Genomic DNA, 13649 nt, shown 5'->3' with positions numbered 1-13649 from the left:
GGCCAAATCCGTCCCGCCAGGCCTTGCAATGTGGCCCGCACCGCGCTGTCATCACTGCACTCCGCTGCGTTTCCATCACAATGACAGTTTATGACTGTTCAGTAAACCATTCGGCCCGCGATTTAGGCTGGATTTTAGATTTTGGCCCCTTCTCTGATTGAGTTCGACACCCCTAGTCTAAAGTGTTTAGCAATCAAGCAGATTCCTTAGTAGACAAATCTTCTGTCACTGAAGTGTTCTAAGACAAATGTGGTTAAAACAACTTTCATGAATCCTGGGGATTCCAACATGGTGGCCATCAGGATCCGAGTGAGGGTGAGTGAATGAGTGTGTGTGTGCATGTGTGTGTATGTGTGTGAGGGTCAGTCCCTTGCATGTAGGAATCTGGGAGCAGGCAATATGGGCTCTCCTGGCCCAGGAGCAGCTGCTACTACTACAACTACTCCAAGGGTCATGCTTAGGCTTGGAAACCTTACCACCTTGATTTACAAGGTCCTCCTTGGGAGGAGGCTGCAGGGAGTGGTAGTAGCTAGGCACCCAACATGGCCACCACCCAGACTCATGGAGGCCCAGGCCCGAACCCACGAATGCGTGCACCCTGCCCAAACCCCCTTTACCTGCAGCAGACATCAGCAGGACTCCATGCAACCACTGTGTGATTGCCACTGACCCAGCAGAATTCTTACCCCTGCTGTGGACTTAACGCCACCACTGCTATCTTCCCACCGCTACCCTAGAGCCCAACCATTCGACTCTAATGCCAGGGCCCTGGGAGGCAGGAACTGCGCTGAAGGCCAGGTAGGTCAATGGATATAGCCTCCCCTGGCCTTCAGCGCAGTTCCTGGACCTACTAGAAATGAGGAGACTGAAGAGCTGCATATCTGTTGGTGAGATGGGAGCACATGGGACTGAGAGATGTGGCCCGAGGGCGCTGGCTGTGGAAACTGCAGAGTGGATGCAGCAGTGGAAGCCTGGGGCTAAAGTCCCTGGTTAGAGTAGTGCTAGCTAGCACCTTACCATCATGCAGCCTGGGAAGCTCCTCCTTATCAGTGGGAAGGGCAATGCAGTGGAGCTCACGGCCAGCCTCCAATGGAGGGCTATGAAGGGCACACCCAACACTGCATCTAAGGGACCCTTTATTTCTTAGAGTAACTAGTGCCGGTGATCACAGGGTGGCTAGATAGTAGGACCAGGAATGAGAATCAGCCTGCCCACCTGGAGCACAATGGATGTGCTCACTTTCCCTCCTGCAAAACAGCTGCTTCTCACCTGTATTGCAGTGACCTGAGGCAAGAGGGAACAAAACTGGAAATCTGTGTCCCTACAGGTGGCAGCTAGAAGGGGCCCGCAAGTGAGGCACAGCTGAGCATTGGAAGGAGAGGAACGGCCTGTGCCCCATCCTACAAGTTACTGGCACCACCCTCAACACAAGTCTAATCAACCCATCCCAGCCAAGACCAGGGTACCCCCACAGAGCCCAGGTCCCTGGGAGGAAGGAGAACAGCTCAGAACAGGGACAGCTCAGAATAGGGACAACCTTTTGGATGAAGTCGGGGCTGTGAGGGAAGCCTGGGTCCCAGGTGCCTGCCAGTGACTTAAGGGAAGCTCAGGTGCCAGAGAGAAGCTGGTGCTGGCAGCCAGGATAAGGAAGGCCTACTCTTGCATGAATTTCGTGTATTGGGCCTCTAGTATGGAATAAAAAAGACCCTAAATTCCACAACAATCATGAGAAAGAAGAAAAAAGTTGGAGGTATCACAATGCCAGATGTTAAGCTATATTACAAAGCTACTGTTATCAAAACTGTGTGGTATTGGCACAAGAACGGACATACAGACCAATGGAATAAAACAGAGAACCCAGAGATCAACCCAAGCCATTATGCTCAGTTAGAAGATGAATGTATAAAATAGCTGTGGGACCAAAAAAGCTGTGGGACGTTTACACAATGGAATACTGTGCAGCTATAATATAAAATGTGGGATTTCTTACCCTTTGGGACAGCATTGAGAGATCTGGAAACTATTAGGCTAAATGAAATATGCCTATCAGAGAAAGACAAAGATCACATGATCTCACTTATTTGTGGAATCTAATGAACAATATGAATTGATCAACAGAATAATACCTGAAGTATGGAGGAATGGAACAGACTGACATACCTCAATGTGAAGGTTGAGGGTCAAGGAGAGATAAACCAGAGATCTTATATACTTTTATAGGTGGTGGACATGAACAATAGGGTAGTGAAAAAAGACCAGGGTGTGTGGGTACGGGCTAGGCAGCAAGAGATAAAGGGGGAAATGGGTGTGTGTGTGGGGTGGGGGGGGGTGGGGGGGGTTGGAGATAACTGTAATACTATCAACAATAAAAAATATATATATTAGAAAAACAAAAACAGAAAATTCCACCAATTTCATCCCAGGACTTATTTTTAATCCTTTCATCCCTTATACCCATAGTCAGCAAACTGCGGCTCTCGAGCCACATGTGGCTCTTTGGCCCCTTGAGTGTGTCTCTTCCACAAAATACCATGGCCTGGGCAAGTCTATTTTGAAAAAGTGGCATTAGAAGAAGTTTAAAAAATTTGGCTCTCAAAAGAAATTTCAATCATTGTACTGTTGATATTTGACTCTGTTGCTGAGTTTACCGACCACTGCCCTATACTATCAACTGCACATAATCTCCAGAAAGTAGTATACTAAGGTGAACCAACATGATGGGCGTAACTATCTATAGGCCTTGTTTTCCAAAGAAAAGTATTGTTTAGAGTAGCAAAATTATAAACCAATGTAAGCATGGTTTAAAGCTGTTTGAAAGTAACTCAGTGAGTTATTTTCAAACAGCTTTAAATGGAAATGGAAATGTAGTGTTCAAGTCACATTCTGCTTTAAAAGATTGTGATAAATACATATGAATTAAAAGGAAAAAAAATATTGACCAGCTAAAAAAACAAAATCATAATTAAGCACTACTGGTTTCTTCAGGTTCATCAAGGAATCATCATTGTTGAATATATTGGTTTTAAATATATTTCTTCAATATCTTTGAGATTCTTTCTTTGTAGACTTTGAAGTTCAGTATTCCTTCTTGAATGTGTCTGGACTTAATTACAAATAAAGTAAAATCAATGGGTTATGGCTCAAGGAACTAGATTATATAAAGGCACATGCCTTCTGTCTTGTTTGCTCTTTCTTGGATAACTTGCCTTGGAGGAAGCTAGTTGTTATGTCATGAGCAACCTTCTGGAAAGGCCTACATGGCAAGGAACTGAAGCTTCCTGCCTGCCTGTCGCCACCTGAGTGAACTTAAGTCATCCTACAGTTGATAGCAGCCTAGACATTCTTGATTGTAGCCTCAGAGATACCCGCACCATCCAGTAAGACACTTTCAAATTCATGTTCCCTAGAAGAATAATGTTTGTTGTCTTAAGTTATTATATTTTGAGATAATTTATTACACAGCAATAAGTAACCAATAGCTTGAAATTGTGATTCCCAGGAATTTGGAGAGGCATCCTGTTGTATTTTTTTCAGTGTCCACATCCTCTACAACAATGGCACTGAATTTTCTTAGTTTGTAAAAGGCTGGACTTGCTTAAGGTTTGGGAAACTATTGTTTTGTTTGGCTTAGGGAAACTATCATTTTTCTTAGTTTGTCTAATTAATAATTAAGTTTCTTTACTATCTTTGGCTTTAGAATTCTAAAGTAATGTTAATTTTTAGTTACTTATTTAGAGAAGTTTAAGAAAGTTGCCTTTTGAATGTTAAGGATTTTATTCCCTTTCATCTTTGTTATAGGAATTTTGATTTTTATAGGTGTTCACAGGTATTGGGCCCAAAATAAGTAAACATGAAAAAAATCTTAACTTTTAGATGGAGGAAGTAGTCTCTGGTTATTAGAGTAAAAGAGTTGAGATCAGTACATTTAAAAACAGAACACACCTATAAGGAAACAACATCCAGATTCCCTGTCAGCTGCTACCAGACCAGAATACTGTCATCCAGAAGAAATCACCAAATAGACTATAAAATCAAAACCCATTTCAACACACTGCCATCTGTGTGGAAACTATTGTCCATGTGCTCAGTCGAAATCAGAGCCAGAAATAGGCTTTGCCCAGAATCAGATTTATTGTGTAAGAGCCATATTGTTCAGGCAGTTATATGAAGAAAAGGTCCAAGTCTCAGAAAAGGTATTCTTTTAGGCCATGTGTTTGATTCTCATGTTAGGACCCAGAATATATTAATTAAACCTTCAGAAATAAATATCAATCAAGGAGTCAAAAACAGTTTTTCTTGCAATTTGTTTTCTTTCATGTAAGTGAGTCAAATAGTAATCTAAATCAAGGAAAAACTAGAAATGAAAAAGGAGAAAAAAATTGCATACTGGACATAGTTTTATTTGCACATTTTATGGGTAAACTGGTTAGCTGATAACTACAGAGTTTAATTGGAGTATTCTGCCCTTGTGTAGGAAGCCTAAGTATAGCAAAGAAAACATTTTAGTTGTTTAAGAAATGCTTTTTAGCTGTATAATATATGTGGTAATCCTTCTAAGGTCTTCCAATCTCCTATCAGCACTTTTATTATATCTTGAATCAAGTATGTGCCATTTTCCTCACTGAAATTTCTTATTCATTAATATTTTTTTTAAATATAAATAAGCCAAATAAATGTTCCATAATAGGAGAATGGCATATCTTAAATGACAGCCTTTAAAAATAGTTTGTGGCCGAAGCCGGCTTGGCTCAGTGGTAGAGCGTCGGTCTGCGGACTAAAGGGTCCCAGGTTCGATTCCGGTCAAGGGCATGTACATTGGTTGCGGGCACATCCCCGGTGGGGGGTGTGCAAGAGGCAGCTGGTCGATGTTTCTCTCTCATCGACGTTTCTATCTCTCTATCTCTCTCCCTTCCTCCTCTTTGTGGAATATCAATAAAATATATATTTTTAAAAAGTAATTAAAAAAAATATATATACATATTTTAAAAATAATTTATGTCCTTAGACCTAACAATTTTTATTTTTAGTACTTCTGTTCTACTAAATTTCTGTTCTACAGAAATACTAGTCCAATGCATACATACATACAAGGATATGTACATAACAATGTTGGCGACAAGATTATAATAGTAGAGCCCTAACTGGTTTGACTCAGTGGATAGAGCGTCGGCCTGCAGACTGAAGGGTCCCAGATTTGATTCCGGTCAAAGGAATATACCTTGGTTGCAGGCACATCCCCAGTAGATATGCAGGAGGCAGCTGATCAATGTTTCTAGCTCTCTATCCCTCTCCTTTCCTCTTTTTAAAAAATCAATAAAATAAAAATAAAAATAAAAATATATGTGTGTGTGTGTGTATAAATATATATATTAAAAGATTATAATAGTGGAAAGTTGTGACAAAGAAAATGAGCTTCAGTAGGGAATTGAGTACAAACATAATGTGGAACACTAAGCAACCATTATAAAGAATAAGCAGATATGTATGGGTTAACATAAAAGGGTAGCTACAATATACTGAGTACTTTCTAGGTGCCAGAGTATTATTTGATTTATTTTTATTTATCAATAGGATTCTATTGAAGGGGTGCCAAAGAAGAATTTCATTTTATATCTTACTAGGGGTCCAGTGCATGAATTCCTGCACCTTGAAAGGAACTGTGGGCCGTGAGACTGCAGTGGGCACAGGGGCGGGTCTCAGCCCATCCTCTGCACCCCGCCTGGCCCCTCCTGCTGCAGCCCTGGTTGCCTATCTGCCAGCAGACCTGCTCCCACTGGCACTCTCATGTGCTCATGGTGCCAGCCCCACTCACACCCTCTGATGGCGTAGCGCCAGCAGCAAGTGCAAGCTGCAAGTGGGGCCATCCCCGACAGCAGATGCAAGAGGCAGCTGCCAGCCCCAATAGCCCCTCTAGGGCAGAGGGAGGTGGAGAAGCCCTGAGGGGCAATTGGGCCAGCAGCCACTACTTGCACCCACTGACAGCACCAAGGATCAGAGCTGATGCCAGGCAGCAGAAGCAGATGTGAGCAGGGCTGGCGCCAGCAGTAGGTACAAGCAGCAGACCACAACACATGGGAGCAAAGAATTTTCAGTAACCACTAGAGGCTCATCCCAATGATAGTAACGAGCGCCTCGCCTTGGTCTGGCGTGACCTCTCACCTGCTTCACCATCCCGCTGCTGCCGACACCCGCTCACGCCCCTTGGTGGTTGGCACACATCATAGTGACTGGTTGTTCGCCTGTTCTGCTGTTTGGTCTATTTGCTTATTAGGATTTTGTGTGTGTGTGTGTGTGTGTGTGTGTGTACATATATATATATTTAGCAATAAGCAGTTACTACTTTTGTAATTAAACTTTATAGAACTTATGAGAGGTTTTAACAACATGGGAAATACTTTTGTTATAATGTTAAGTGCAAAACTGGTATAAAAATTTTATATATTTATTATCACAACTGTGTTCTCTTAAAGTGCATAAAAAGTGATTTCAGCACTGGTTGGTTGTGGTTCCATTGGTTGGAGCATGGCCCTATTCACCAGAAGATGGTGGTTGGATTCCCGGTCAGGCCACATACCCAGATGTCTGTTTGATCCCCAGTTAAGGCTTGTGTGTGAGGTGACCAATCAATATTTCTCTCCCACTCTTCCTTTCTTTCTTTCTTCTCCCTGCCCCCTCTTCTCTTCTCTCTCTAAAGTAAAAATAAAAATATTTTTAAAGTGATTTGAAAAAACACACAAAGATGTTCCAGAAAGAGACTTTCGGTAATTGGAATAACTGTTTTTAATTGTTTAAAGTGTTATATATAGCAGTACATATACCTCCTTTTTTTCCCTGTTGACATTCCCCCAGTGTCTCTTACCCCCTATCATATGCCCTCATCCCAACCTGCCAGTGACTTGTGTCCATTGGTTGTGCTTAGATGCATGCATACAAGTCCATCAGTTGATCTCTTTACCCCCTTTCCCAAAACTGCCCAGCCTTCCTGCTGTAATTTGACAGTCTGTTTGGTGCTTTACTGCTTCTGTATCTATCTTTTTGTTCATCAGGTTATGTTTTTTATTTTCCATAAATGAGTGAGATCATGTGGTATTTTTCTTTTATTTCTCTATTTTATTTCATTGGTGTATGTGCCTGTTCTTGTGCCAATACCATACTGTTTTAAGAACAGTGGTTTTGTAATACAACTTGAAATCTGGTATTAAGATCCAAACTACTTTGTTCTTTCTCAGGATTGCTGTGGCTATTCCGGGTCTTTTTTTTATTCCAGATGAATTTTTGAAGCATTATTTCTAGGTCTGTGAAATAAGGGGAGTGCATTGAATCTATAGATTGCTTTGGGTAGCATGGTCACTTTAATGATGTTGATTCTACCAATCCATGAACATGGTATGTTCTTTCATCTGTTTTGTCTTCCTCTTTTTTTTTCAGTGTAGTGAAGTTTTCCACGTGTAGGTCTTTCACCTCATTAGTTAAGTTTATTCCTAGGTATCTTAATTTTTTTGGTGCGATGGTAAATGGGATTGCTTTTTTAGTCTCTCTTTCTATAAATTCACTATTGGTGTATAGTAATGCTACAGATTTCTTGGCGCCAATTTTGTATCCTCCCACATTGCCAAATTCATTTTTTAAGTCTAATAGTTTTTTTATGGAGTCTTCAGGGTTTTTTGTTTTTTTTATGTATAATAAATATCATGTCATCTTTTCCAATTTGGATGCCTTTTAATTTCTTCTTGTCTAATTGCAATGGCTAATACTTCCAGTACTGTGTCAAACAGGAGTGATGAGAGTGAGCATCCCTGTCTTGTTCCTGTTCTTAGGGGAAATGGTTTTAGTTTTTGCCCATTGAGTATGATGTTGTCTGTGGGTTTGTCATATATGGCTATATTGAGGTATGATCCTTTTATTTCCACCTTGCTGAGAGTTTTTATAAAAAATAGATGTTAGATTTTGTCTAATACTTTTTCTGCATCAATTGATATGACTATGTGATTTTTTATCTCTCAATTTATGTGATGTATCACCTTTATTGACTTGTGGATATTGTACCATCCTTGCATCCCTGTGATAAATCCAACTTGGTATTGGTGGATAATCTTTCTGATGTACTGCTGGATCCGATTTGCTGGAATTTTGTTGAGGATTTTGGCATCTATGTTCATGAGGGATATTGGCCTGTAATTCTCTTTCATTGTGTTGTCTACATCTGGTTTTGGTATTAGGGTGATGCTGGTTTCATAGAATGAGCTTGCAAATGTTCTTTCCTCTTGAATTTTTTGGAATAGTCTGAGGAGGATAGATTTCACTTCTTTGAATGTTAGGTAAAACTCCTTGAATATTTGGTAACAGTTCTCTTTTGGCCCCTGGGTTTTGTTTGCTAGAAGCTTTTTGATGACTGCTTCAATGTCTTCCATAGTTATTGGCCTATTGATCTGTTTAGATTCTTCCTGACTGAGTTTTGGAAGGTTGTTTTTTATAGGAATATGTCCATTTCCTCCAAGCTGTCAAGTTTATTGGAATAGAGTTGTTCATAGTATTTTTTATAATCCTTTGGATTTTGGTGCAGTCTGTAGTTATTTCTCCTCTTTCATTTCTGATTTTGTTTATTTGGGTCCTCTCTCTTTGCTTCTTGGTGCGCCTGGCTAGAGGTTCATCAATCTTGTTTATCCTTTCATAGAACCAGCTCTTGATTTTGTTTATCTTTTCTTTTATTTTTGTTTGTTTGTTTTTTGTCTCTATGTCATTTATCTCCACTCTGATATTTATTATTTCCTTCCTTCTGCTTACACTGGGCTTTTCTTGTTGCTCTCTTTCTAACTCTTTGAGTTGTAGGGTTAGGTAGTTTATTACCATTGTTTCTTGTTTTTTGCAGTAGGCTTATAGAGCTAAGAACTTCCATCTCAAAACTGCTTTCTCTGTGTTCTATAGATTTTGGATTGTTGTGTTTTCATTGTCCTTTGTTGCCATGATGCTTTTTATTTCTTCTTTGATCTCTCTGGTAGTCCAGTCATTTTTTAATAGCATGCTGTTTAGTCTTCATGTGTTTGATTTCTTTGGATTGTTTTTATTGTAGTTGATTTCCAGTTTTATCCACTGTGATCTGAGATGATGCTTGATATGATTTATATCTTTTTGAATTTGAAAAGACTTTGCCTGTGACCCAATATATGGTCTATTTTTAAAAATAGCCTCTGTGCACTTGAGAAGAATGTATATTTTGTGGCTTTGCCGTGAAATGTTCTGAAAAATGTCAATTCCATCTGGTCTAGTGAGTCATTTATGGTTGATGTTTCTTTGATGATTTTTTAATAAAGGATTTGTATAATGGTGATATTGGGGTATTAAAGACCCCTAATATAATTGTCTTGCTGTCAATTTCTCCCTTGATATCCTCCTGGAGTTTTTTTGTTTGTTTGTTTGTTTGTTTGTTTGTTTTTTAATGTATTTGGGTGCTCCTGTATTGGATAAGTATATGTTTACCTGAGTTATTTCTTCTTGTTGGATTGCTTCCTTTAGTATTATGAAGTGGCTTCCTTATTTCTTGTTATATCCTTCACTTTAAGATCTAATTTGTCAGATATAAGTTTGCTATCCCAGCTTTTTTTTCATTTTCATTCACCTAGAAAAACTTTTTCCATCCCTTCACCCTCAGTCTATGTGCGTCTTTTTTTCTGAGGTGAGTTTGCTTTAGACAGCAGATATATGGGTCATGTTTTCTTATTCAGTCAGTTACCCTATGCCTTTTGATTGGGACATTTAATCCATTTACATTTAAAGTTATTGATAGGTACTTGATTGTTGCCATTTTTATTCTCTACTCCTCTGTTCTATCTTTACTTCCTATTTTTTTTTTTTCTTCTTAGAACAATACAAATTTATTTCTCAGGCGGAAGGTTGGAAAATGTAAGATCATGGTGCTGGCAAATTCTGTGTCTGGTGATGACCATTCCCTGGTCCATACACAGCAGGCTTCTTGTGGTGTCCTCATGTGGCCAAAGGGACAAGAGAGATCTTTTGAGTCCATTTTATAAGGGCACTCATCCCATTCATGAGACTTCCGCCCTATGATCTAATCACCTCCCAAAGGACTCACCTCAACATATTAATTTGGGAGTGACACAAAAATCCAGTCGATAGTACATATGAGTGTGACCCAGGAAGAATTTTTTTTAAAATTTTAAATAAATCTTTATTGTTCATATTATTACAAATGTTCCTCTTTTTTCCTCCATTGCTCCCCTCCATCAGGTTCCCACCCCACCCTCTACCCTTTCCCCACCTGCCACTGTCCTCATCCATAGGTGCACAGTTTATGTTCAGTCTCTTCCCACACCCCCCACTCCCCAGTTGGTTCGCTTGAGGTTGTCCCAAAGGTTTCTTACACTATCTTCAACTTTCTATTGTAGATTCTCTTGTCTTCTTGCTTCTGTGGAGGAGTGTCCTCTGGCTCTTTGTGTTCCAAATCTTTGACTTGATTCTTACAATCTTCCAGTCTGTTTTTAGGACTCTGTATAATATTTTTTATTTCAGACAATGTATTCTTTATTTCTAGTTGATCCCTTTCATATCCTCATAGGTCTCATTTATTGTATCGGCCTTTTCTAGGAAATTCTTGAAAAACCTTATAAGTGTGGTTTTGAACTCTATAACCAGTCGCTTTTTGGCCTGCATTTCTTTTGATTGTGATTTGTTTCCTTGTCTTGGCATTTTCACTGCTTCCCTGAGTTGGTAGGGTGACTTTGTGTGTAAAGGTGTCCTATATGGTTCAGTGAGTAAGCCTCCCAGTTACATGAGGTGGACACTCTTGGTGCACCCCTTTGTGGACTGTGTGTACAGCCTTTTGTAGTTAAATCTTAATTGTTATTGGTATCACTGGGAGGAACTGACCTCCAGGCCAATTGGCTGTGATGATCAGCTGTGTCTATTCAAAAGCCTCTGTGCTCAGCTTAGATGGGACAGAATTTCAGGGTGGATCTTACAGCCTTGGCTTCCAGTCAACCCCGCCCTATGAGGTTTCTGAATCTCAGTGTTCCTCAGTGTCCTAAGGTACTCACTGCAAGCACCTCTGAGAGAAAGGTGCCCTTGAGTTTCGCCAACTACCAGACAGTTTAGTCTCTCCCGCAATGAGCCCAGAACTGGCGTTCAGTGCAGTTGGAAGTGGGGTTCAGTGAAGTCTGGAGCTTTTGTCTTCTTCCCGCTAGAGCAATACTAGGGCAATCCAGTGGTACAGTCAACAGTCCGTCCTTTACACACAATGTGCGCGACTCAGGGGCTCTGCCCTTCGCCGCTCCCCTGAGTTTCCGCCTTACAGCTTAGAATCCTGTATGAGCCTGGGTCCCCAGGGTCTCGCCCAGAACTGGGGTTCAGTGTAGTCATAACTGGGGCTCAGCACAATCCGTAGCTTTTATCTCCTTCCCGCTAGGGAACGCCAGCCAGGCACTCGGCTGCTCCTCCTCTCCGGCTCTGTCCTCTCTCTACATGCACACTGTCTCCATACCTTAGGTTTTTACAGCTCCTCTGATTTTCCTTCTGATTTTCTCTTTCCTTCGAGTTGTAGAATTTCCAGTCAGTCAACTTTCCTGTAGTTCTGGATAATGTCCACTGTATATTTTAGTTTATTTTTTGAAATTGTTGTGTGAGGCTGAAGTTAGGCGTTTACCTATGCTGCCATCTTGGTTTCTCTCCTATCGTGTGTTGTTTATAATTTTTATCTTTATTTTCTTCCTCTTCCTAAAGAACCCCCTTCAGCCAAAACCAGTTTGGCTCAGTGCATAGAGCATCGGTTTGATTCCGGTGAAGAGCATATACATTGCTTGCAGACATATCTCTGGTAAGGGGTGCGCAGGAGGCAGCTGGATGATGTTTCTCTCTCATCGAAGTTTCTAGCTCTCCATCCCTTTCCTTTCCTCTGTGGAAAATCAATAAAATATATTAAAAAAAAAAAAAAAAAAAAAAAGAAAGAAAAGAAAGAAAGAAAGAAAGAATCCCCTTCAGCAATTCATATAATTCTGATTTGGCAGTGATGAATTCCTTTAGCTTTTTTTATTTGTGAAGCTCTTTATCTGGCCTTCGATTCTGAGTGATAGCTTTGCTGGGTAGAGTATTTCTGGCTGTAGGTTCTTGCTATTCATCACCTTGAATATTTCTTGCCATTCCCTTCTGGCCTGCATGGTTTCTGTTTAGAAATCAGCTGACAATCGTATGGGTGCTCCTTTATAGGTAACTACCTGCTTTTCTCTTGGTGCTTCTAATATTCTCTCTTTGTCTTTTGCTCTTGGAATTTTCATTATGATGTGTCTTGGTGTGGTCCTCTCTGGGTTTCTTTTGTTTGGGGTTTTGTGTGCTTCCTGGACTTGGAAGTCTATTTCTTTCACAAAGTGGGGGAAGTTCTCTTTCACTATTTCTTTCAATATGTTTTCGGTATCTTGCTCTCTCTCATCTTCTGAGACCCCCATAATTCTGATGTTGGTTCACTTGAAGTTGTCCCAGAGGTTTCTTACATTACATTATCTTCAACTTTCTGGATTCTCTTGTCTTCTTGCTTCTGTGGAGGAGTGTCCTCTGGCTCTTTGTGTTCCAAATCTTTGATTTGATTCTTGCAATCTTCCAGTCTGTTTTTAGGACTCTGTATAATATTTTTTATTTCAGACAATGTATTTTTTATTTCTGGTTGATCCCTTTTTTGTTTCTAGTTGATCCCTTTTCATATCCTCAGAGGTCTCATTTATTTTATTGGCCTTTTCTAGGAAATTCTTGAAAAACCTTATAAGCGTGGTTTTGAACTCTATATCCAGTCACTTGTTGTCCTCCATTTCTTTCATTTGTGATCTGTTTCCTTATCTCGGTATTTTCTCAGCATCCCTGAGATGATAGTGTGACTTTGTGTGTTAAGGTGTCCTACATGGTTCAGTGGGTTGGCCTCCCAGTTACCTGAGGTGGACACTCTTGGTGCACCCCTTTGTGGAGTGTGTGTACAGCCTTGTTGTAGTTAAGTCTTCATTGTTGTTAGTATCACTGGGAGGAACTGACCTTCAGGCCAATTGGCTATGAGGATCAGCTGTGTCTATGCCAGGAGACAGCCTTATTCAACTAGACTTGGAAAATTGCAAAAGCCTCTGTGTTCAGCTTGGATTGGGCAGAGTTTCAGGGTGGTGCCTACAGTCTTGGCTTCCCTCAGTCCTGCCCTATGAAGTTTCTGAGTCTCAATATTCCTCATTGTCTTTTGGTTCTTGCTGCAAGCACCTCTGAGAGAAAGGTGCCCTCGAGTTTTGCCGACTACCAGACAGTCTAGTCTCTCCCCAATTAGCCTGGAACTGGGATTCACTGCAGTTGGCAGTGGGGTTAGAAGTGGGGTTCAGTGAAGTCTGGAGCTTTTGTCTCGTTCCTGCTAGGGCAATCCAGTGGCACAGTCAACAGTTGTCCTCTGCACACAATGTGTGCGCTTTTGGGGCTCTGCCTTTCGCCGCTCCCCTGAGTTTCCACCTTACAACCTAGAATCCCTATGTATGAGCCTGGGTCCCCAGAGTCTCGCCCAGAACTGGGGTTCAGTGCAGTCAGAACTGGGGTTCAGCACAGTCCGGAGCTTTTATCTCTTTTCCGCTAGGGAATGCCAGCCAGGCACTCAGCTGCCCCATCTCTTCGGCTCCATCCTC

At 41.0% G+C, this 13649-nt stretch overlaps 1 protein-coding gene across 8 annotated transcripts in view; it reads left to right on the top strand.

Annotated features, from left to right (window-relative positions):
- TOGARAM1 (TOG array regulator of axonemal microtubules 1) overlaps positions 1-13649 on the top strand; it is a 148030-nt gene that overhangs the window by 21940 nt on the left and 112441 nt on the right. The window lies entirely within an intron of this gene.

Source organism: Pipistrellus kuhlii, unplaced genomic scaffold (assembly GCF_014108245.1).
Source record: "Pipistrellus kuhlii isolate mPipKuh1 unplaced genomic scaffold, mPipKuh1.p scaffold_m20_p_1, whole genome shotgun sequence".
NCBI classification, from domain to species: Eukaryota; Metazoa; Chordata; class Mammalia; order Chiroptera; family Vespertilionidae; genus Pipistrellus; species Pipistrellus kuhlii.
The sequence above is the reverse complement of the archived record's forward strand: the minus strand, read 5'-3'. Positions and strand labels throughout refer to the sequence as shown.